General features: G+C 38.2%; 2 pseudogenes; both read right to left on the reverse strand.

Moving 5' to 3' along the window:
- Nucleotides 1–641: 641 nt before the first annotated feature.
- Nucleotides 642–1,995, reverse strand: LOC149143742 (uncharacterized; annotated as a pseudogene).
- A 6,909-nt stretch (nucleotides 1,996–8,904) lies between these two features.
- The window catches only part of LOC149143743 (uncharacterized), a 32,794-nt pseudogene continuing 15,224 nt past the window's right edge, over nucleotides 8,905–26,474 (reverse strand).

Consider the following 26,474-nt stretch of genomic DNA (forward strand, 5'->3'; position numbering starts at 1 on the left):
CTAACCGCTCTCATAAAATTCAATATTTTTTGGAGTGCTTATTTGCACATAGCTTAAAAATTGGTAATATAATAGTAAAAGTAGTTAAGATAACAAATTTGGAATATGGAACACATACTAAAATGTATCCTGTAAACAAAGTTTCCTTTTTTTCCCATGACATCTTGCCTACAATTTCCCTCACACATAGTAACCATACACCATAATTATAACACAGATTTGCTCTATGATTTGGCCAACCTGACTTTAACTCCATACTTAATACCAACCAGTATCCTCAATTACCACAATGAATTATGCTTATTCTCATCACATCCCCTAGAGAAAGAAGCTAAGATATTTGATTATTCAGAAGGGTACATTTTAAAGAGGAGTGACAATAAACTAAAAACAAGAGAGAAAATGCTAGAAACATCATGTTTTTCCAACCTTGCTCTAAACTTATTCTCATCAATTGCGAGAGAAAGAAGTTAGAAGAAAAATAATAAAGGAGATCCAAATCAAAAGGCTCGAAGAATCATAAGTTGTGTTTGACATATAGTGGAAGACAAAATACTAAAACAAACATTTCAAATATATATAAAGAAAATTGAAAATGAACTAAAACAAATGGGAGAAGAAGAAAAAGAATGAGCACAAACCTAGGATGTGTAGTAATATTACATGCCAAGAAGAACTCTTGATGATGGAGCTGTCCATGGGAGTTTACTTTGATGAGATGTAAGGGGGAAATCAATTGCTCCATCATATGCAGCAGTTTGGGCAACAAATGCACTTGAGGAAATCCCATAGTGAGATGTTGCACCTCCAAAACTTCTATATGAGTGACTTCCATATCTAGAGGATCTATATGGACCAAGACTGTAACTGCCTACACCTAGTGATGCCCAACCAGAAGTTGTTCCTTGGAGAAGAAGTTGGCGGCCCAAGTCCAACCTGAAGAGTTTAATGAACTATAAGGAAGGTTTGTTGCAGCAGGGTCTCTAGAAAAACTTGGTAGTGCTACATCACTTAATCCATATGGATTTAGACCGGTAACTGGTACTGATGTTGGGTTCATGGTATTTTGATGACCAATAAGTTGTGGGTTGACTAGCCCATGACCCAATCCACCATATTGTGAAACATGATTTGCATCTTCTTTATCCTTCAAATCAGGAAAAACTTGGCCCTGGTTTGCTGAAACTTTCTTCTTTTGTCCTTCAAATGCTAATTTACAAAAATATTGATGCCCATCTATTGATTTAACAAGATCTTCTAGGGCTCGATTTCTTGCTTCAATTGTTTTGTAAAGAATAAGGGAGTATTCTTTGTACTTACCAGATTGTCTATCAAAACCACTAGGGCCTTCTTCAATGTCTCCATAACGAGAGAAAAAATTATTCATTCTAGTAGGTTTCATGTCATTAGGAACATTACCCTGATGGGCTGTGTTATATTCTTTCCACGACTAGCCCACGTAGTTATCCAGGGGGTTAAAGGGGGGGCAGATTCCCCCCTTCATTGCGCTGATTGTGCAACGGGGGGTTTGAGGTGGGTGAGTAGCCCCCCTCTATGGGGTCTGGGGAAATGCCCCGAGAAAAATTATTTTGGACCCTATATTAGGTTGGGTGGACTTACCTGTGGTTTTGTGCATGGTTTTCGCACATGGTTTTGGACACGATGGTTTTAGGTCCATGGTTTTAGACGCGATGGTTTTCGGTCCATGGTATTGGATGCTTCGGCATGTATAAATATGTATTGTAACATTGAAAGGAATATAATGAAAAATCAAGCTGGTAGTCTTGGTTTTGGGATCCAGTGGAAAATCTCTGTGTATAGGTGTTTTATGTGTTATGCTATCGCATTGATTATTTTCTGTGTTTTAGAATTCATATGCAGGTAATTTTTGTACAGGGTTAAAACCTACATACCCACATAGACCCTCCTTAAGTTAGGATATGTTGTAGCTAGTTGAAAGGGATTAGTTCATTGTATGGGTTGTACAGGTACCATGGGTGGAAGAAGGTGTTGTTGGAGTTGAAAGGGATTAACTGGTTGTATGGGTTGTTGAAGGAGTTGGTTCAATTGCGATTGATGCTGCCCAACAACAACCAGATTACAAACAACCATTCTACCATCAATCATCTTGATGGGTTCTTCCAATGCACTCAAGGCACAATCAACATGTTTATATGTGATAAATCCATATCCCTTGTTCTTACCAGTGGTCTTGTTAGTGACGAAAACTGCATCTACAATTTCTCCATGCTCGACAAAGACTAATTTGAATGACTCTAAGGTAGTTTCATACCCAATCCCTCTAACAAAGAGCTTCTTTCTCTTCTTCCCTTAGTTTGTTTTATCTTATTGCATGCTCTGCATTCTGAGTGTGTGCATCGTAAGCTCCCACTTTAGTGTCTTTTTGTGGTTTGTTCCTTGTCAGGGCACATTTATTCTCCACCCCCTCCTTTTGTGCTGACGTATCTGGTGTATCTCTTTAGAGGTCCCATTGGTTGGGGTGACATTCTATCTAGTACTCAACCTATGTGGGGCCCCTCCCAATTCCCTGAATTTTTAACTTTGTCCTGGTCACTGCTCCAGTTTTATCAAGTCCCTAACCTTTCCCCATGCCTCATCAACTAGCGCGAGTGAATGATCACACCTGAGGGATAAAAGTTTGAATCTATGGTTCTTAATGCCTTGAAGGGAAGTATCATCTCCAATAAGAACCAGATGTTGTAACTCTATATTTTTAATTACTCATTTGGTGATTCAAAATCCTGATTTTAATTAAAAAAAATGAATTACAAGTGAGTTTTGGGTTGTGCTATATTATTTCCACGTAATTAACAGGGGGTTTGAAGGGCACCCGTAACCCCACTTTATGGGGTCTGGGGCAGCGCCCTTGAAAATTTTGGTTTTGGACCCTATGTTAGGTTGGGCGAACCCACCTATGGTTTTGTGTATGATTTTCACACATATTTTTTGGACGCGATGGTTTTTGGTCCATGGTATTGGACACGATGGTTTTCGGTCCATGGTATTGGATGCGATGGTTTTCAGTCCATGGTATTGGATGCTTCAGCATGTATAAATATGTATTAGAACATTGAAAGGAACATAATGAAAAATCAAGCTGGTAGTCCTAGTTTTGGGATCCAGGGGAAAATCTCTGTGTATATGTGTTTTATGTGTTATGATCTCGCATTGTTTATTTTCTATGTTTTAGAATTCGTATGCAGGTAATTTCTGTACGGGGTGAAAACCTACATTTGGTATCAAAGTTGTTTTTGGCTTCAAGGGGACACCTTTGTCGCTGAGGGGTTTCACTCAGGCCTGTGGTAGACCTTGTTCAGTGGGAGATCTGCGAGATCGATTCTAGTGGTGAAAGAAGATGAGGAGTGGTGGAAAGATAGAGATCGAGAAATTTAATGGTCAGAGTTTTGAGTTGTGGAAACTCAAGATGGAGCATCTATTGGTGGAAAAAGATCAGTGAATCGTGGTAGATCCAGGTACTAAACCAACGGGAGTGACCGATGACGAATGGAAGAAGTTGGATCGGAAGGCAAAGAGCACAATACGATTGTGTGTCTCAGATTCAGTATTGCTAAATGTATCAGGGGAAGCTACAACAAAGGCTTTGTGGGACAAGTTAGGGACTTTGTACCAATCTAAGTCTCTGGTGAATAAACTATTCCTGTGGAAAAAGTTGTATAACCTGAGGATGAAAGATGGAGACTCAGTCGCAGAGCATATGAATGCATTTAATACTGTGGTAAGTTAGTTAGCATTTGTTGATATTAAAATTTCAGATGAAGATAAGTTCATCAGTTTGTTGTGTTCTCTACCAGATTCGTGGGATAGTCTGGTTATTGCAATAGTAGCAATGCAACTGCCTTGCATTTTGATGAAATAGTCTCATCCTTTTTGATGGAGGAGATGAGATGGAAAAATATGGAGAGCCAGAATGGTGATGCCTTGTCTGTACGAGGATGGTCCCAGAACATAAACAAAAATAAGTCATCAAGTGGGAGATCTAAATCTAGAGGGAGATCTAAATCTCCAGGAAAACCTATAAAGGTGGTGTGCTAGAAATGTGGAAAGGAAGGGCACTTCAAAAGGGACTGTAAATCTAAAGCTCCTGATAAAGGAAAGGGATCTAATGATGCTCCTCCTACAGAGGTGAAAACCACCTCAGATGAAGGTGGGGATGTGTACTTGGCTTCTTCAAGTACACATGTAGATCATGAGGCATGGTTGATTGACTCAGGTACATCCTTTCACTTCACTCCCCATAGAGAGTGGTTCTGCGAGTATGAGAAATATGATGGTGGTGATGTCTTCTTGGGGGATGATAAGAAGGCTTGAATAATTGGTTGCGGAAAAGTAAAGTTGAAATTGCAAGGTGGAAGGGTTAGAACACTTCTGGGTGTTCTACATATTCCTGCATTGGCCAGAAATTTGATTTTTGTAAGCAAGCTGGATGATGCAGGTGTAAAAAACAGTGTTCAAGAAGGATACCTGCAAGATGGTTCGGGGAGCACTGGTATTGATGCGGGGAGTTTGGACTGGAACTCTATACAAGCTGCAAGGTAGCATTGTTGTTGATGGGTGCAATAGTTCTATGGTTCCTGAAAGTGGAGCAGAAAATCTAGTCGTCTCTGGAGAGAGGACCATGTTGTGGCATCAAAGGCTTGGACATATTAGAGAGAAGGGCCTTCGAATACTTCATGGTAAAGGTATGGTAGAAGTTATGAGTAATAGCTCTCTGGATTTTTGATTTCTGTGAAAATTATGTATATGGGAAGCAGAATCAGGTGAGTTTCCCCTCTAGAAGTAAGAGGGCGAAACATATATTAGAGCTTGTGCACAGTGATGTGCTTGGACCTGTGAAGGTTCCATCATTGGTTAAGTCTATGTACTGTGTATCATTTATAGATGACTTCTCAAGGAATACATGGATATATTTCCTTAAGAAGAAATCTAAAGTCTTTGACAGGTTTAAAGAATTCAAGGCTCTGGTGGAAAACCAAACAGAGAAGAAGATAAAGGTGCCGAGGACAGATAATGGTGGAGGGTTTTGCAGTAAGGAATTTTGTAAGAAGTGTGGTATAGCATGGCAAAAGACTACTCCATATACACCTCAGCAAAATGGAGTTGCAGAAAGAATGAATAAGATGTTGATGGAAAGGGCAAGAAGCATGCCCAGTGGTGCCAAGTTAGGACAAGAATTTTGGGCAGAGGCAGTGGATACTGCATGTTACCTGGTCAACAGGTCACCTTCATCAGCATTGGAGGATAAGACTCCACAAGAGGTATGGACTGGTAAGAAACCCTCTCTTTCACATTTGAGGGTATTTGGATGTGATGCATATGTACTTGTTCCAAAGGAGAAACGAACCAAGTTGGATAGTAAATCTAAAAAGTGCATCTTTATTGGGTATAAGGATGGTTTGAAGGGTTATAAGCTCTGGAACCCAGTAACAAGGAAGGTTGTGTATAGTCGAGATGTGGTGTTCAGAGAGGTGAAAGATGTTATTAAACATGAAGTCCAACCAAAGGAACCTGAGAAGATAGAGTTTGAGCTAAAGGAGGAAGAATCAAACTCTACAGTAGAGGAGGAATCAGAAGCTAAAGAGCCACAAACTTTGGGTGTAAGAAGATCAGTTCGAGAAAGAAGGTAGCCAGAAAGGTATAGTCCATCTGCTTTCTGTTCAAATTTTGCTTTATCTATTATTGATGATGATCCTAGAACTGTGAAGGAAGCAGTGGATTCGGAGGATGGAAAACTCTGGAAAGAGACCATGGTTGATGAAATGGCATCTTTGCACAAAAATGAGGCTTGGGATCTAGTGGAGTTATCGGCTGGAAGGAAACCCATTGGTAGCAAATGGGTGTTCAAAAAGAAGACAAATGCAGAAGGAAAAGTGGAGAAATACAAAGCTCGGTTGGTAGCAAAAGGTTATTCCCAGGTGCCGGGAATTGATTTTGGTGATATTTTTTTTCCTGTTGCCAAGGTAACTTCTATTAGATTATTTTTATCTGTTGCTGTTGCTTTTGATTTTGAGGTTGAACAGATGGATGTGAAGACATCATTTCTTCACGGGGATCTGGAAGAGGAAATCTACATGAAGCAACCCGAAGGCTTTGTAGCAAAGAGTAAGAAAGAACTGGTATGCAAGTTAAAGAAGTCTCTGTATGGGTTAAAACAGTCACCAAGGATGTGGTATCAGAAATTTGATACATTTATATGGGGACTTGGCTTCACCAGAAGCAAAGCAGATCATTGTGTGTATTTTAAATTAATTGGTGACCGTGTTATTTATCTGGTCTTGTATGTGGATGATATGTTGCTGGTTGGAAATGACAAAGAAATTATCCAGGATTTGAAGACCCAATTGTCCTCCAAATTCGACATGAAAGATCTTGGTGTTGCAAACTATATTTTGGGCATGGAAATTAAAAGAGATCGGGCAAAGAGGAAGCTCTGGTTAAACCAGAGGAAGTATGTCGAGACAATACTGTAGAGGTTTAATATGCAGGATAGTAAACTGGTGAAGGTTCCTATTCCTGTAGGTGTGAGGTTATCTGCTGAACAATGTCCCAAGACACAAGAAGAGGAAGAGGACATGTCCCATGTTCCATATGCAAGTGCAGTTGGTAGCCTAATGTATGCAATGGTCTGTATTAGACCAGACATTGCACATGCAGTGGGAGTATTGAGCATGTTTAAGTCAAAACCAGGAAAGGAGCATTGGACAGCAGTGAAGTGGGTTTTCAGGTATTCGTGTGGCACTAGTGATTATGGTCTGTGCTACCAAGGAAGACTAGGATTGGACAGAGTGTTGGATATTCGTGGCTTTGTTGATGCAGACTGGGTTGGAGATCTGGATCAGAGAAGATCTACAAGTGGGTATGTGTTTAACCTATTTGGAGGTGCAGTCAGTTGGATGAGTAAGAAACAATTTGTAATGGCACTATCAACTACAGAGGTAGAATACATGGCAACCACTCATGCAAGCAAGGAAGCAATTTGGTTACAGAGATTGTGTTCATGTATGGGGTTAGTACAGGAAGCTATAAGGATAGACTGTGACAACCAAAGTGTAATTTTCTTGGCAAAGAACCCTTCATATCATTCAAAGACAAAGCACATTGATGTTCAATATCACTTTGTGAGGGATATGGTAGAAGACAAAAAGGTGTTGCTGGTAAAGGTGGACACTTTGAAGAATACTGCAAATGCATTGACAAAATCTATGAGCTATGAGAAGTTCTCCTGGTGTAGAGAGACAATGGGCATTTCAAGGCTGGGAAAATGACTAAGCTCTCTTGTGGTTCCCTGTGGAAAGAAAACAACAAGTGGGAGAATGTCGAGTTGTGTTATATTCTTTCCACGTAGTTAACAGGGGGTTGGAAGGGCACCCGTAAGCCCACTTTATGGGGTCCGAGGCAGCGCCCCATAAAATTTTGGTTTTGGACCCTATGTTAGGTTGGGTGAACCCACCTATGGTTTTGTGCTTGATTTTCGCACATGTTGTTTGGACGCGATGATTTTCGGTTCATGGTATTAGACGTGATGGTTTTAGATCCATGGTATTGGATGCAATGGTTTTCGGTCCATGGTATTGGATGCTTCGCCATGTATAAATATGTATTATAACATCGAAAGGAACATAATGAAAAATCAAGCTGGTAGTCCTGGTTTTGGGATCGAGGGGAAAATCTCTGTGTATATGTGTTTTATGTGTTATGATCTCGCATTGTTTATTTTCTGTGTTTTAGAATTCATATGCAGGTAATTTTTGTATGGGCTTAAAACCTACAGTGAGTAACAAAAATAATAAATCCCCAAAGGCATTAATAAATTTGTTTTTAGTTGAAGCTACTGAATTCCAAAAATAATCTCTTATAAGTTATAAAATTAGTTTTGAAAGTCCATTTTGAGAAAAGCATAATTTTTTTGTTTCTACAATCAAATTGTATGATAATGTTGGAGAGAATCAATGTCTTGATATCATAATCAATTAACTTCTTTCATTAATTGTCCTTGCTAACCATCGTTCTCTATGAAAACACCCTAACAATGGGTTGAAGCTTTGGAAGTGGTGGGTGTTGTAGATCATTCCATCCATATTCAATCAAGGTTGTGTGTTGGTATTATTAAGCCCTTAAGAGCCTAGAGCACGACCAAAGGACTAACAACTAAGAGCTAATCAATAAACGACACTCTGATCCAACAACAGAGAAATGAGTTGAGATTCATATGGGGTGTTTGAAGTGGAATGATGTTGATGCAAATCAACTTTACCACTCCAATACACATGTTCACTCATGATTGGTAGAAGACGTTAAAATGTATTTTAAAAACACCTTAAAAAGGTTTGATACCAAGTATGGTATCATGTCACATCAAGCCGACCAACATGTTTTCAACCGACTGGCATGTTACTCGAGTAGTTGGGGAAATAAAACATGCTTATGAATGATTAAGTAAAAGCGAATAAGAAGTGACAAGTGTAATTTTCAATGTGGAAATTAATAAGCATTAATTTTTATTTATTTTTTAAAATTCACCAACCTTTCATTCTACTGTATGTAAATATTACCTGATAATCAAGAGAAAATATTTGAGGATGAATTGGGAAATCATTTCAATTTATTGATAGAAAAATAGAAGATCATTTTTTTGTCCAAGATATTACGAGTGGATCCAAGCATGCATGAGTTAAAGTTCCCTTTAAGGTCATCTTTATTTAATGAATTGTTGATTAAAGTTGTAGCTATGATATGCACATTACCAAATATTTTACTGCTCTTAAATACCATGCATTTCCAACCCAATTGTGCAACAAGAACATCTCAAACTATGCAGCAATGAATATAATAAGTGTTGCAATATCTAGTCAATACTGTGAAATAATAAGCTATATCTACTTACATGGGAACATCAATGTATAAGTCCATAAAACCTCAGATTTCCCTTGATACCTTTTGTCACTATTAGTGTGAAAAATCCACTGAAAACAAAGAAATTGTTGAAGAGAGATATTTGTAAGAATACCTTTTTCTCTGTTTCTTCTGCATCCTTCTATTTTGATTTCAAAGTGTTTTTCTCATCCCGACTTAGCGGATTTACAAAATTCATTTCCAAAACTGGCACTTGGGACTTCTGTTGAACCGATTGTTTAGTATTCAGTCCACTTCTAGGTATTTGAAATTTCCCTAGCATATTTCCAGGAACAACACCATGCATACCTGGCCAAGAAACCATGACTGCATGCAGTTGTAAGCATATGTTATGTTAAAGTGCCATACCCAAGTTCACTTTTAACAGACCACAACCAACCAAAAAACATTAACCAAACAAACATATATTCTTCCAGTGAATGGTACAACTATAAAAAATATGATAAACAATTACCAACTTTGAAGAAATCAAAATATAATTGCATCTATTCAGAAAAACAACTGATGCACAAACTTGTATTTACAAGACTTGAATACAAAATGAAATGAAAGTGTGAATTTCAACCACAGGTATTTTTTCAGAAAACTGTAGTAAAAATGAAAAATACCTGGGTTATGCTACCAAGGCATTCCACTGAATGCAACTGAATGTTGTGTAGTAGTTTGCACTTCAGCTCTAGACTTCAATGCTTCATCAATCTGGATACCAGGAAGAAGCATTGGAGGAAGGGGACAACCTTCTATATATCGTTCCATCAAATAGAGTGCAATGTAGAACTCCCTTAAAGAAAGCATATTGTCCCCATCCTAGTGAGACAAATCCCAGACCTACTTTAAAGCCTCTACATGATGCACCCAAAAGAACACTAGAAATTAAAGTTAGGATAGTGTGATGGAAATGTCAGACAAACATTTCCTTCAAAGTCTCCATTAAAGATAGATCTTTATAGATATGTCAATGATAACATGGATTTCAATCCTCAAATGATGGAACCAGAATATCTAATGGCTAGCTATTATGATAGCATTATTGATTGAAACATCATAAAACACATAATGAAATGAGCATTAAGAAATTCATAGGCCCACTAATTTATTCTTTCATACAAAATTGAGAACCTTTAGAAAATTTTCGTGTGTCCACCAACATGTCTATATCAGCCTTCAAAAATGTTACATTAAATTCAAATTTTAATAAGCCAACAACCATGAAGATATTGCGTAAACTCACATAATGACTTAATTAATCCAACACTTCAGTCAAATGACATAGAAATAATCATCAACTTTATATTCTCATTTTTCTCTTCAATACCTCTTGGAAGCTTCCAGCTTAGGAAAAGATCATGAGCTTGTTCACTAGTGATTTTTCCATCCCTCTCGATGTCCACCTCAGAGAAAACCTTGGTATACTTTTGAGCATCAGACTACATCATCCTTGGCCAAGACAGTTGGGCATTTCCTCCTAGGCTTGAAGTTGTTGCACCAACTCCAATAGATACCGGCACAATTGATGTGCTCTGTGATTTATCTAGCTGATTCTGCTTAGCGAGAGCTGGAGCAGGTGCAACTGATGTTGGTAAAGAGCCATAGAAGATGAAGCATTGTTGACTGAATACAGAGGCTGGGAAGCTATAATCTGTTTAGATTGAGAGGGGTAGCATACAAAACATCTCCACTGAAAATTGAATCTTAAGAAAAACCATTCCATCAGTAGACAAGCCTTTAACATCATTTAGTCCTGTAGACAAGCTGGATTTTAATTTTTATGTTATCTTGCAGGGGTTTTGATGGTACTGATGGAATTAACCCTCCTTGAAAAGATGAACTTGCTTGCTGGAGACCATCTTGCTTGAGTGACAAGGGAGAATTCCCCCTAATTTGAACACCCTACGTAGCAGAAACATTGCTAATAGGTGCAACGGAAGTTGGTCCATCAATCCTTGAACTTGGCCACTCTGCCAAACCACTAGAAATTTGTGGCTGCTGACCTGTTGTACCAACTCCAGGAATTCCCAATGAAGCTCCCTGCAAAGGGGTTGGTGTTGGAATAGTTGGTGGAGATATAGGCCATAAAAACTGATTATTTCCTGGAGGCACATACAGTTGAGTAACTCCCACACTCGGTTGTATCGTGGGACCTCTAATGCCCGCTGAGGGAAGAATGGGAGATGGTGTAGCTGCAGTGGTTGGTGAAATTTGAGGTGCGGGAATTTGAAATGTTGTTGGTCCAAACAAAGTTGTGCTCATAATATCTTGTGTCAACTCATGACCACTCTATGCTATTGTTACTAGCTTTAAATTGTAAAACTGTGACCTTCCAAGGAAGCCTGTGCCATTCTGATCAGCTCCTTACCATGCTTAAACCTTTTCAGGTGATGACTATCTGATCGTAGTTATGGATCATTTTAGCAAAATGGACATAATGATATTGAAACTAACTCCCATGGTCTACTCAGGAGCGGAAGTGGAAAATATTTGCTCAGCCTTTCATGAATTTTACCAACTACACCACATCGGTCAATAGAAATACATCTTCAAATTCATAGTCATCTTCTTCGCTGTCCTAAAATCTTGGATTTATGATCCCAATGCAATAACTGCAAATAAGTGATCTTCCCAAGAAACACAAAAAGAGGTTAACTTGTACCGAAATCCGTCCTTTAGTAGGTAGTCAACGAACTCTTCATCAAGCAGTTTGTCACAGAGTTCTGCAAGACTACATAAACACACACAAAGTTTGGACATTGCGTAAATATTGTCAAGACTCAATCCGAATGTTGGTGGTTGCAATAAGAAATATGCCATTGTTTGTGCTTCCTTTCCAGTGCTTAATCACTATATTGAATTGTTGCAAATAAGTAATAACTAAGCATTGATTTTGCAGTGAACCATCATCACCATGTTGAAATCTCAATAGTCTTATCCCAAAGATACTTTTGTTCTTTCAATAAAAGAAGAACAAAATAAAAGATGAGACAGAAAACTAGATTATTTATGGTACTATAAACAATGTAAATTCATACCAGTGATATTTGCTGTTGCGTCTTTTTCTCTGCAAGTTTAAAAGCCTTTGCGTATGCAGCTATTGTATTTTTTTGTTTGTTTTCTTGTTTTTTCTTTGTTTCAAACCACCGACGTGCATTTGCATGGGTTGAAAGTGCCAAGTCAGCTTCAACCTATAGAAATGTTAGGTCAAACAAACATCGATGTTCAAAAAAGAAAGTATAGAATTAATATTACAATTTTAAAATGTAGATGCCATATCCAGTTTCTAAACACCATGACTATTTGCATGTTTCACTGATTTGATTACTTTCTATCAGAGTGTTCCCATAATGTGGTCATCCCTAGATTTGAAACTTGATAAAATCTCAAATTAACGAAGAAAGAAGAACATAATTGACTTCGAGAGCACCCTCTTACATCACACAAGTTGAAATATTATTTATCTAAAATCTAAACCCAACAGATGTAATAATTCTAGTGCTTAGTTATGTGAACTATATAGTTGTTATCACCTTCGCACATCCTAAGGTCCTCTAACCTCAAATATCTCATTAAGTACAAGAAGCCTAAATTAACAACCATTTGGTGAAAATAACAACATATACACATCAATTATGACAATACATCACCCCTCCCAGAGTAACATTGCTACTATACAGTACAAATAAAGGATTTCCTTCAATTTAATAAAATCTTTCTTGGTTCCATATGTAACAACAAAATGTCATCCCAAATTGAAGGAAATCCTTGATTTGTACTGTAACAGAATTGAGGAAAAAAATAGGAAGCCTACAATTTCTTTCTTTGGAATCAATGATAACGATGTTAGATATTTATCTGAGTTGTATCCTTATCAATAGATTGAGTTTCAAAGGGATTGAAGTATTTATGATTTTATCTAAAGTCAAATGATTAAGGCAAGAAGGATTGGGAATGGTTTATTGCACAAGGTAGAAAGGAGGCTCCCTATTTGACATAACTGTGGTTGTCCAAGGATGTCAAGATTATATTAGTAAAATCAAGAAGGATTGGGAATGGTTTATTGCACAAGGTAGAAAGGAGGCTCTCTTTTTGACATAACTGTGGTTGTCCAAGGATGTCAAGATTATATTAGTAAAATCAATGATTGAAGCAATACAAATGTGTTGGATGACAACAACTTTTATACGAAAAGGTGAATGGAGTACTAGAGGAGAACTAGTTATATGTTCTTATGGTCTAGGCATCAAGATAAAAAAGGAATTCCAAGGAATTAAATAGAAAAAATTAGTAACACCCAAGGATATAGGAGGTTGGGTCCTAAAAAACATTTTTCCAAATCTCTATTTGCTAAAAGAATCTACAAGTTAATAACGGGAAAGGGTTTATGGTGTCAAGTGATAATTTAGAAGTACATTGAGCTAGACTCAATAGAAGATTGCATAAAATATTCAACAAAGTTCTTGTCAAAATGCCTCAATTATTTGGAAGGCTACTATTGTGGCTTTCTCTTATTGGGAAATCATTTAATCAGTACTCTCAAAGGGAAGGGCACATTTACTCTTTTCTCATGTAGTAGATGTCAACCTTATTGCAATCTGGAGTGAAGAGTGGAAATCAACTGAACAACTTGGTCTCAAAGATGTGGGAAAGATATATTTCTAAGATTAAAACTAGTCACACGAATCAAGGTAAGAGGATGAACTACTTTTGTCAAGGAACAAAATCGGGGGTTCATACTCTCCAAAATTAGGATATAAGACATTATGTGCCAGACATGATATTGGTACTCCAGTGTGGTGGTGGAAGAAAATCTGTAAATATAAATGCTCTTTAAATTTCATATTTTCATGTAGTTAACATTAAAACAGTGAAGTTCTCATTGGGGACAATCTCCAAAAAATGAATAAGCTCAGTTTTGGAAGATGTTCCTTGTGTATGAAAATGAAGAATCTATTCTACATTTGTTATGCTCATGCTGTAATACAATACAAATTTTGAAGGAATTGGCTTGTTAGATCCCTATAATACTAGTGATTACCCCATTACTATTGTAGTTGTATCCATTATTAATATTGTTGTGCCCCTATTGTCCCCATATTGTTATTACTATGCCCCATAGAATCCCTCTATTGTTATTTTTGTTCCTTTATATTATTATTGTTAGGTCGGCTGGGTTATATTGTGACTCCTTAGACTCCTATATATAGAAAGGAGGTTTTTTCATTTGAATCATCAAAGAATAATTCATTTATGTAATGTAAAGGAGGTTTCCCCCTCGAAGAGACTGAATTCTAAGGCGTTGATCTATCTTTTCTATCTTTTTGTGAGCTGGTTTTATAACATTTGTTATCAGAGCTTTGGATTCTAGGGTTTCGCTACTCCAAATAGGTCATCATGGAATTTTTGCTATAACTTTGTTTCTATGATGTTTCAAAAGAAAAAAAAAAACCCATTTGTGAAGAAATCTCATTGAACCTTTGTTTCAAATTTCGGAGCTTTTTGTGCTATATTTGGGGAGATATGATCTGAGAAAGTTGGTCTTTTTGCAGACTCCTAAATTACATTCCAAATAGGTGACCTTGGTAAAACCGTCATAACTTTCTCTCTGAGCATCGCATTGAAATTTCATAAGGTATTGAAAGAGGATGGAGTGTAGTTTCTTGTGTCTATTTTTCAGAGCCAAAGGTTGAAACAGGGACACGTGACATGTTGTACAAGTTCGCTCTACTGAACTAGTCTATAATCAGGTCACTATGGGAGATTTGGCATAACTCTTCCTTGGAGAATCCAATTTGGATCAGATTGGTGGAATTGGAAAGAGGACACAGAGGGCTAATATAGATCACAATTTCAGAATTGGACGATCCACAATTACAGAGATATATCAGAGGCAATATCGAGCTCCTACAAAGTGTTTTTTTAGTTTTTTCTTAAGCTTGGTTTGAAAAATTATTTTGAAGGAATTCAAAGGGCATAGTAGAGCGTTATTATCAGTAACTAATGGCTCAAGGAAAGAAAATGCAAACACCTAGTACGCAACCTAAAAGCTCTAGCATGACTCACGAAGAAGAGGAAGAAATGCAACATGATATATCAAAATTACAAGACCAAGTGCAAAAAATGTCACTGTCACAAAAGCTAACAGAAGCTAAGATAAATGGTGTGGAATCTAAGATAAAGGGCGTGGAAGCTAAGATGGATGATTTGAAGACAGATTTAAAGACAGGCATGACAGATTTGAAGACAGATTGGACAAATTTTCTATAAGAAATACTTACTAATGGTGAAATGGTAGTAAAGAAAACTCATGATGGGAAAAAAAGAAATGTTAATCATGATTTCATAGACTCTAATGTTGGATAGAAGACCCACCATATTCTAAAAATCTATATGAGGAAGTTTGATGGCAAGGATCCCGCAACATGGATATTACAGATGGAGCAATTTTTTGATCTCAATAATGTGCAAAACACACAAAAGGTACATATTGCAACTTTATATTTGGAACCAAATCAGTTTGTATGGTATTAATGGCTTTGCTCTTGTAAAAAAATTATCACTTGGGCAACTTTTACGGAAGAATTGACAACACAGTATGAGGATACAAAAAGCAACATTTTTTTAGCCAATTGATAAGTCCCAAATAAAAGGGTTCAATAATGGAGCACATTGAGGAGTTCCAAAAATTGAACATAAGGGTAAAAATTATTCCAGAGGAGCATAGGATTGATGTGTTCATAGGGACTTTAAAGGATAATATCCAACATGATGTTTGCCTTTGGGAACTTGATTCATTAGAGAAGGCATTAAGGTTAGCAAGAAAAATGGAAAGCAAAATTATGGCAACCAGGAAGCATACCACCCACAACTATAAAGATGGAAGTGTTGTTGCCCCTAGTCTTCCACAACCTATAAGGTTGACACCACAAAAATTGGAAGAAAAAAGAGCAAAAGGGATTTTTTACAGTTGTGATAGCAAATACACTAAAGGTCATAAGTGTGAGAAGAAATTATTCTACATAAATTGTGAAGAGGAAGAAGAAAAGGAGCAAGAAAGGTCAAAAGAAGAGGATATACTCCAGGAACAAAGCCTAGATAAAGAAGAAATGAATACGACCATATCTTGTAATGCATTGGCTGGAATTACCAATCCTCAAACCATCAAGATAGAAGGACAAATCAAGAAGAAAAAGGTAACAATGTTGATTGATTCAAGAAGTACCCACAATTTTATTCATTGTAAGGTAGCAAAAGAATTTAATTGCTTCCTATATCCAGCACCAGAGTGTCAAGTGATAGTTGCAAATGGAGGAATAATAAATTGCTCTGGAAATTTCCATAATATCAAGCTATCCATAGGAGAATATGTATTGACTAGCCCAATGCTTTCCATTCCAATGGGAGGTATTGATGTTGTACTAGGAGTCCAATGGCTACAATCCTTGGGTACAATAGCTTTTAATTTTCAAGAATTTTCATGAAATTTTGTGTAGAAGGAAAGAATGTTGAATTAAGGGGTATTGTAGGGAAACTGGGAAAGATAATCAGCTCTAACAGTATGACAAAGCTTCTAAAAAAGGAACAAAGAGGTGTAATTGCACAATTATGTTCACTGGATGTTTCCACATCGAAATCATCTATTTCTCCAGATCTCCAAAAAGTCTTGGAAAATCATTCCAAGGTATTTGAGACTCCCGAAGGTTTCCCACCTATTTGTGATCATGATCATGCTATTCATCTGATTCCAGGAAGTGTTCCTCCAAACATCAGGCTGTACAGATATCCCTATGCCCAAAAGAGTGAAATTGAACGTATGTTTGCAGAAATGCTAGAGGATGGTATAACTCAACCTAGTCAAAGTTCTTTCTCTGCTCCAGTATTATTGGTGCACAAGAAGGATGGATCATGGCACATGTGTCTGGATTATAGGGAGCTCAACAAGCTCACTATTAAATATAAGCTTCACAATCCTGTTTGTTATAGACATATTTGGGCACTGCAACCCCAATCACATATGTCCATAAAACAAGGGCTTATAAACCCCTAAAAGTGTTGTCTCATACCCTAAAGGAACAAGGTCAACTGGTAACATCATTTCCCAGAAGTTCTCCCTGAAAAAATTCCCAGAACTAGTCAAAACTAGACTATACAGACTGCTCCATGCTGAGGATGAGATGCATCTCACCTGCTACACATAGAGGGTGCGATGCATACTAAAAATCCCTTCTGTAGGGTGCGATGAGCGAGAGCAGACAAATGGCAGAGGCGGTTTGCTAGGTGGAAACCCAGAGAATCTTCTAGAAACTGCTCATTTGACACTTGCCTCTCTGAATTCACCCAGGGATGAGTAAGAGATCATGAAATCTCCAAGTGGAACCAAGAACTATCAGAGAAATGACACTAATAAAAATCTTAGAAGCTGACTCACCCCCTACAAATATCTATATATGGATCCCTCATCCTAGAGATCCATAGGCTGGAATTTTGTATTTTGTAAGGAAGTGATGTTGGTTTCTCTGTGAAGAATTGTATTGTTGGGTGATCTAGTCTTTTCATGAGGTGAAGAGGGCTTTCACATTGGGAGGATGGCACTGGATCAGACAGCTGGGTTGTAATCCTCTCTTCTACTACTTCTATCAATAAAGCTATTTGAGTTTTCCTCCATATGCTTGTATATCTCTGAATCTTGTATTTGTTTATGTGGTTAACGTACATCTGATCCTATATTGTTAATGGTTATAGATCTCTATGCTTTGATGGTATCTTGCTGCTTTGACTCTATAGGTGTTCTTTGAAGCGAGACAAGTGAGAAAAGAGTGGAAAAAGCTCTATCAAAGGAGAGAGGAAACAAGCAAGGAGCCAAGCGAAAGACTGAGGTTGGTACTCTCTGCTTCTCTCTCATATATCTCTCATAAAGGAAAACACAAGTTGCTTTGGTTTGTTTCTTTCTAAGATAGCTACCCGTCTTAGTGGGACTAGCATCTCTGAATGGACACTAGTTTTCCCGTAAAAAAAATGGCGACTCCACTGGGGAATGAATAGTTTGTTTGTTTTTACTTGTTGTTTGCTTTATAAACTACAGACGGAGCCTGAAGTTAAGCCAGCTAGCCTTCGAACTGCTTTTGCTATGTAACTACAAAATAGATCAACGCTGTTTTAGTCAATCTCCAGGTTGGTTTATGAACTGAACATCTGACTTGCAAACATCCTAAGAGCCCTAGTGGTAGCTCAATAACCTCCTTAGATCAGCCCCTATAATTTGTGTTTACTGCCTATCATTAGCTCAGCCTAAATCCCTGAACTTAGCTACAAACTGTAAGTGAAAACCAAGCTCAGTCTCGTCCCTGGACCATAGCACTGTCTCTCATTGGTAGTCTGTATGCATCGCACCTCCCGTTTGCTTTAGGTGATATGCATCCCTGTTTTCCTTAAGGACAAGTGTGATGATTGAGTGAGACTGTTTCTGCCTCCAGATTTTGGTTTTTTCTTCATTATTTTCAGCTCTATTCAGTAGTTTTGCCGTCTATGATCAGTATATCATTGTTGAAACTCTCTTCCTTTACATTATTCAGCCTCCATTGATAAGGAATTGTGAATGTTTTTTTAATGTATTTTTTTATCATTTACAGTCCTCCTTTGAAAATAGTAGCTTAATCGAACTATCGTCTTTTGATTTGAAAGTGTTGCAACTGTCGTTTTCAGTCAAGAAAAAGAGTGTCGTAAAGTCTTCCTCTTTTAGATAGTTGATTACACTTTTGCCATTGTATTTGATTTGAGTTATCAATTCTTTGAAGTGTCGAAAACAATTTTTCCTTTCGAAATTGAAAGTGTCGTCTTAGTCTTCCTTTTGTTTTTGAAAAGAAATTGCTAAAGTGTCACTTTGAAGAAAAGTGATTCAAACTGTACTTATTTTTCTTTTTGTCATTCTCACATTAAGGAAACTGAAAAACAAATACATGCATGTGCATTTGCATTTAGACTGCATGCGGAAATTGATTTAGGAAAAGTGCATTTAGTGTGTGCTCTCTGCTCTATGTTGAAAAGATTTTACTCTTCTTTCCTTAGTACCTAGGATTTTCATTGCTAAAAGAAAGTAAACGACTGTTTATCATCTTAGATTGCATATTTAGGAATTGTATATCTACATCACACGGTGAACCTTCAAAGGCAAACTTCTTAAGAAAGATCAACTGTAAAAGAAACCTTAATGAACATAAAAACACTTTGGAACCTAACGCACAACATTTAGAAGTCTAGGCTAGAGACATATTCCGATGTCGTAAAGCCTGGTAACTATCATTTTCATCGTAGGTTGGGTGATTCCTCCTCTTTGATATGACAAGTGCTAGTACGGACTTGTTCTCCCATGTACCGTCGAGTATATATTGGGAGACCACAATAGTCTGTATTCTTTATCCTTAGGAAGTCGTGTCTACTGCCCTATCGATCACAATGCACTGAACACAACATTCGGGAAGATTGACTGCCGTGCGTAAAAGTATATTGCAGTTTTGCGATTGGTTTGGTAATCCCTCTGTCTAGATTTCCAGAGCAGTCACTTTCGTTCCTTTTTAGACTCCTTAAAAGAAAAGGTCCATCTGAGCACTTGTCACTTTAGGCTCATTAAAAATCAAAGGTGACTAGAGTCATCTTTAGCTTTTTCTCAACTCTTAAAAATTGAAAAAGAAAGTTGTGTCAAAGTGTCATAAAATTCATTTAAATCGGAATAAAATTTTTCCCTTTTAATTTTGAGTTGATCATGTAATCTACAATCGTGGAAGAAAGTTAATAAAAACCCCGTCGTTCATGGAGACTAACCCGTCAACCATCTTTGACTCTGGAAACGAAACCATTCCGGGCCAAGCGATCTCGTTTAACTGGGTCAAAGTCTCCCGGTTTATTTGAAACTTATGTTTCAACATCATCAAATACTCTGGTTACTCCAATTATTTCTGGTATCCCTGCCTCTACAGAAGAAGTTCCGCAGTTACTAGAGGACATTAGAACTGATCCTAGTGTAACAGTAAACACTTCTATTCCTGAACCAGTTCCATCTAGGGTTGATTTGGAAGGTGTCACCCCTACAACATCTGTCGCTACAGAGTCTATACCTTCTTCGGCACCAGAAATATTTTACGGACCTGATGGTCTACCTCTTCCACTTGGATTGATTGCTATAGAAGATATTGTGGAGGATCTTCCATCCAGTACTCCATTGCATTTTGGAACTGGGGTCCACCTATATCCTTCTGCCGCAGAAGTTAGTTCTTTTGATCACCCTTCATCACAAGTTCCTGTAGAATTGCTAGGAAATCTTTTGGATAGAATCGATATGTCTGAAAAACCAACGACATCTAGGACTGTGTCATCTGATACAGCAGTAGCAGAACTTCCTGCTACTACTCCGAAAATGTTCGTCGGTATACCATCTGTCCCAACTAGCTCTCAACTGCTAGATGGAGTCCACCCAGGGACTGTTTCGACAGCATGCTCAGTTCCTATTTGTTCATCCAGAATCTTATCTGGAATATCTTATGTTGAGTCTCAGCAAATTGATCCTTCACAATAGCATCAATTTGGGTAGTCCAGTCTCCAAAGACCATTTTACCCTTTCAACACTGGATTGCTACCATATGGGGGGTAGTATGCCTTTTCATTGTTCCCTTTGGGAGAGCAACCATATGAGAGTTCACAAAAAAATTCGGGTCAAGCTGGAATTGCATCCAGTGGTTGGGTGCCAACACTACCTCAATAGCCAAGAGTTGTATATTCAATGCAAAAAAATCAACTTGTGTCGAACATTCCCACTACACCTGCTATTGTGATGGTGTCGCAAGTACAAGCACTACCTATTGTATGTCAACCTCAAGTATCTCAGGTCTTAATACAACAACGTCTTGTCTCCGCGGCTCAATCACAACCGTCGATTAGTGGCTCCTTAATTGAAGCGACTAAGGCTCAAATGGGTACTATCACCCCTCATCTTGGTCAAACATCCAGTATTGGACAACAACAAATGGTCTCATAGCCATGGCTGGTGCAATATCAACAACTACAATTCTAGCAAGCTTACCTAGGACCTGAGCAACAAAGCTTTGCAGGTAATGGGTAGCCGTCCATTCAAAACGGTTATCAACAATCATATTATAATGGTTATGCCCATCAACCTTATCAAAGTTATCAGCATCAAATACATTATGTTGGTATGAAAATACCCACTGCTTAGGCAATCCCATCTTATCCTGGGTATGCTTCGCCAAACCTGAATCAATAGTTGGCTTCCATAGCAACTCTAGAATTACTAGATCTGAATCAGCTAAAAAATGATCCAATTTCTTATGCCCCTTGGCAGCCAGAAATTCCTCATAAACTTCTACCAGATATTCCTAAATTTAATGGAAATCTAGGTGAAGATCCATCGAATCATGTGATGACCTTTCATTTGTGGTGCTCGTCCAACACCCTTAATGATGATTCGATGAGGCTTCGCCTTTTTTAATGAACGTTAACTGGTTGGGCAGCGAAATGGTACATCGAATTTCCTAGAGCTTCATTCGATAACTTCAGCACCCTTGCCACCACCTTTTAAACCCATTTTCTGTTACCCAGAAGGTACGAAATAGGAATAGAGCTCCTTACCAATTTTAAGCAGACAACAGCCACTCACATATCTGATCATATTCATGAGTGGCAACATCGTCGTCGAATGGTAAAGACATATGTTCCTGATTAGCTTCTAGCTGAATGGTTTATTAAGTCATTGTTACCTTCTATTACAAAAGATGTGGCCAAGGGAGGAGTTTTCACTGAAGAGAAAGTCATTGCTCGTGCGCAATATCTAGACTTGATCTATACTCAGTCTGGCATGAGATTAAGAAGTTCTTTAAGAGTTCAAAAACGTCATTGGTATTGACTGATCCGTTTCCAAACCTAGAAACCAATTTGGTTGCTAGCGACAATTCTTTCCCATCCCAAGTGCATATGTTTTCCATTTCGAAATAGAAAAATGATGCTTTGATATCGACAAGGAATAAAGATTACGAGAATCCACAACTGTCGAACAACAAGGTTGCAAATCAACCTAGTAGTTCAACAACAACTTCAACCGAAGTTGTGCCACCCATCATTCCTGAACTAACAATAAATACGCCAAAGGGAGTAGTACACAAATCGACATTTAATCCTCGTGCTTGAGCAGCACAGAATTATAATATAGTAGAGGATCTGGCCCAATTTCCATCCGTTATGTCGACACTTGAAGTACTGCAAAATTGCCCCTCCCAAAAGCAGGATCTATTATCAGCAATAGGTGCAATTGACCCAGCGGATTCCAATCTTGTGGCCTTTAATCATAAAGGATACGAACCTCAGTTACCAGCTCAACTCGCTTTCCTCATTCAGGTGAAAGCCCTCAACAAAACTGTTCATCGAACAATTATAGATGGGGGGCATCTACATGCATTATTTCAATGAGTTGCTGGAAAAATTTAGGCTCACCACCCTTGTCAAGATCATCAATGACATTAAAAGCATTCGATGGATGAACGTACACCCCATACGGGATTTCAAGTAACTTGCAAGTTGAACTGGGGGGCAAAAAAGTAGAAATTGATGTCGAAGTTATCGATGGAAACCTCGATTACAACATCCTACTGGGAAGGCCCAGTATTTATGCTATGGTTGTTGTTGTGTGAACTTATTTTAGAAAGATTGAATTTCCCTTCCAAGGAGGAATTACAATCGTTGACCAACAAACCTTCCTCCCAAACAGTTCACAAGTTACGGGAAGCATTCCAATGATCCATGAAAGCTCTCAATCGCTTCAAAATATCGGAGTAGGCCTCCTAAAAGACCCTACCTTAATGGGTACTTTTGCTCTACCGCCTCCAACTAATATTTCAGAAGTGGCCATGGTGGAAACTTGCAATATGATATCTTCTATATCTACTGGGATTCAAAAGATTCCCGAAAATTTTGTTAGCATGGATCATCGCCAAGTATTTCCTCCAAGCCCAATAGAAATATTGTAGCAATCAATTTTCTTGGCCTGGAAGGTAAACCCAAATCAACGCTCATCGAATGTTTGGATAGATAGGTCTAAGGAATATGGCACCTCTTCAGATCCTTGGTTGCATGTAAATTCTACAGATGAAGGAATCATTCAATCAATGATGATAGGAGAGGCACCATGGGAAGATTACCATCATCGTTCCCATCTTTTGGATTACCACGAAGATTATTCCAGCGACCTTAATCATCCTTTAGTTTTTGATTTTCTATCAAATACTGTAAATACGGTGGATTCCGAGCGCAATATGTCCAATATTGAAGAAACTATCGCCATAAATATCTCGACCAAACCTAATGTTGTAGAGAATATTCATGTCGATAAATCTTGTTCTTCTTCAGAATTGGAAGTATATTGCGCTCTCTTTTGTGAATTTAGAGATGTATTTGCATGGTCATATGAAGAAATGCCAGGCATTGACTCGAGCATAGTTGAACACAAAATCAAGATGTATCGAGATGTCAAACTGGGATGACAATGAATTCAGCAGGTACACCCAAAGAAAGCCACTGCCATCAAGGCAGAAGTTGAAAAACTTTTACATGCTGGTTTCATTTACCTGGTTCCTCTAACTGATTGGGTATCAAATATTGTTCCTGTGATGAAAAAGCAAGGAACGATTAGAGTGTGCGTTGATTATAGGGATGTAAATCAAGCTTGTCCAAAGGACAACTATCCTACACCCTTCATCGACCAGATAATTGATGAATGCGCCGGATTCAAAATCTTTTCATTCATGGATGGATTCTCCAGGTATAATCAAATAAATATCCACCCACAGGACCAGTCGAAGACTGCATTTATATGTCTGTGGGGGCACATTTGCGTACTGTAAATTCCTTTCGGTTTAAAGAACGCAGGGGAAACTTTTCAAAGGGCTATGAATTATGCTTTCCATGAAATCAAACACATCATTCAACCATATCTCGACAATTTACTGGCTCATTCGCGAAGGTGGACTAATCATCCACAACATTTGAGAGCTATATTTCTACGTTGCCGACACTACAAGATACGACTCAATCCACACAAATGTGTGTTTTGTGTCGGTTCTAGTCATTTACTTGGTTTGTAGTCTCTAAGGATGGAATTCGACTCGACCCATGTAAGGTTCAGGCAATCATCGATATGCCTCCGCCTTCAAATTTGCTTTAGATTCAGAAACTCCAAGGGAAAACAAACTTTCTAAGGAGGTTCATTCCAAATTATGCCAAACTTGCTAAATGTCATACACATCTTTTGAAAAAGGAAGTTCCCTTTAACTGGGATCAGGTTGCGCAAGCTTCCTTTGATGCTCTAAAGGAATCACTAATTAAATCATCATTAATGTACGCTCCTGACTATAAAAAGACTTTAACCTATATCTAGCTGCAGTAGATACGACCATCGCAATGGTTTTAGTTTAAGAAGACAATGGAATCGAACATCCTGTCTATTATTTAAGTCAAAACTTAAATGATATAGAAAGCAAGTACTCTTATGTTGAAAATCTGGCTCTTGCAGCTGTTCAAGTAGTACATAGATTTCGACACTATATCCTCTTTCGCAAGACTACCATTTTGTCAGATTGCAACCCTATGACTTACATTCTGTCGCATCAGTTACTTGGGGGAAATATTCGAAATGGATAGCCATTTTTCAAGAGTTTGATCTAGAATTTGTAAAATCTAAATCAAATAAATCTTTGGTTTTTGCAGAGTTACTATGTGACTTCCAATTGTTGTCCAACGATTCAACATCCAAAGCATCAATCGTGGATGAACCTTTGTTTCTGATATCATCAAGTGATCCATGGTATGGAGATATAATCATCTATCTCCAAACCCAAACATATAGGCCTAATACCTCTCACTTAGAACAACGACGTATTCGATACCAAGAAAAATACTACATGATCGTTGTTGATACACTTTACCGTCGCGGTAATGATACAATTCTGCGAAGGTGCCTCACCCATGAGGAGGCCAAAAAATTCCTGAATGATTGCCATTCAGGCGCGTGTGGGGGGCATCAATCTGGTTATGCTACGACACAAAATATCTTACGAGTAGGATACTTCTGGCCAACAATGTTCAAAGATTGCATAATCGCAGTCAGAAGTTGCCATGCTTATCATATCTTTGACCGCAAATCCAGGATACCGCCTACACCTCTGCATCTAGTAGTCGTTGTTGGGCCATTTGCAAAATGGGGCATAGATTCCATGACATGTAACCCCACCTCAGCCAGGGGGCATGGGTATATCATAGTTGCAGTTGACTATTTTACAAAATGGGCCGAGGTGATGCCTACATTAAACAACAACGGTGAAACGACTGCTCTTTTCTTTTTAAATCAGGTAGTCTCTAGATTCAGGCTATAGTCACAGATCATGGATCACATTTCCACAATCACATGATGGTTGAACTGGCTGCCAAGTTAGGACTGTCCCATGATAGTTCTACTCCGTATTATCCGCAAGCTAACAGACAAGTTGAATCCATCAAAAAAGTCTTGAAGCGCATACTGCAAAGGATGATTGGAGTCCACAAACGGAGTTGGAACCTAATCTTGTACTCGGCCTTGTGGGCATACTAGACATCGGTGAGAAATGCAATCAGATTTACACCCTTTCAGCTGGTGTATGGCCTGGAAGCGGTCTTACGGATTCAGTGTGAAATTTCATCTCTCAAGCTCGCAGTCGACCTTCTCCCCGGAACTTTAGAGGAAGAAGCTCGTTTCTTGGAATTAATCCAACTGGATGAAACCCATCATGATGCCACCTTGGCTAATGAAGCCCATAAGAAATGAGTCAAGGTTCAGTTTGAAAAAGATGTCAAACCCCATGTCTTCTCAGAAGGTGACTTGGTCTGTCTTTACGATCAGGAATCCGATAAATTGGGAGTAGGTAAGTTCCAATCATTGTGGATGGGTCCCTACATTGTTAAGTGAGTATTAGCAAAAGGAGCCTACGAGCTAGTAGATTATGATGGTATTCCACTGTCGCAACCCCGAAACGGGTTGTATCTTAAGCGTTACTATGCTTGACTAAGTGTAGTAATCTCTTCATATGCTTTTGTTACGTTTTTGTTTTCGTCAAGAGTGATCATTTTGGTTAGGTAATCCACTTTTTCATTTGTTGCAGATGTCGAACCTATTGGAATCATTTGTTTGATACGCCGACGAAACCTATCTTCTACAACCTAGGCCATTTTTTATCTAAGCGGCGAATTAGTCAGTTTCAGAGCGGTATGTATTGGTCAGTCAACGAACAACATCGCTGAATATAGCGCGTTAATAGAAATTCTCTCTGATGCCATCGCACATGGCATACGCCGAATTGTTCTCAGGCTAGACTCACAACTCGTCATCCCACAGCTTACTGGCATCTATTCCATTTGGAATCTAGCTATCTCTGGTATGTTCCTAAGGGTCAAGATTTTGGAAAGACAGTTTGATTCTATTCAATATCAACACATTTCCA

Source organism: Pinus tabuliformis, chromosome X (assembly GCF_031772625.1).
Source record: "Pinus tabuliformis cultivar Carrire ecotype Pingquan chromosome X, CPIR1, whole genome shotgun sequence".
Lineage (NCBI taxonomy): Eukaryota > Viridiplantae > Streptophyta > Pinopsida > Pinales > Pinaceae > Pinus > Pinus tabuliformis.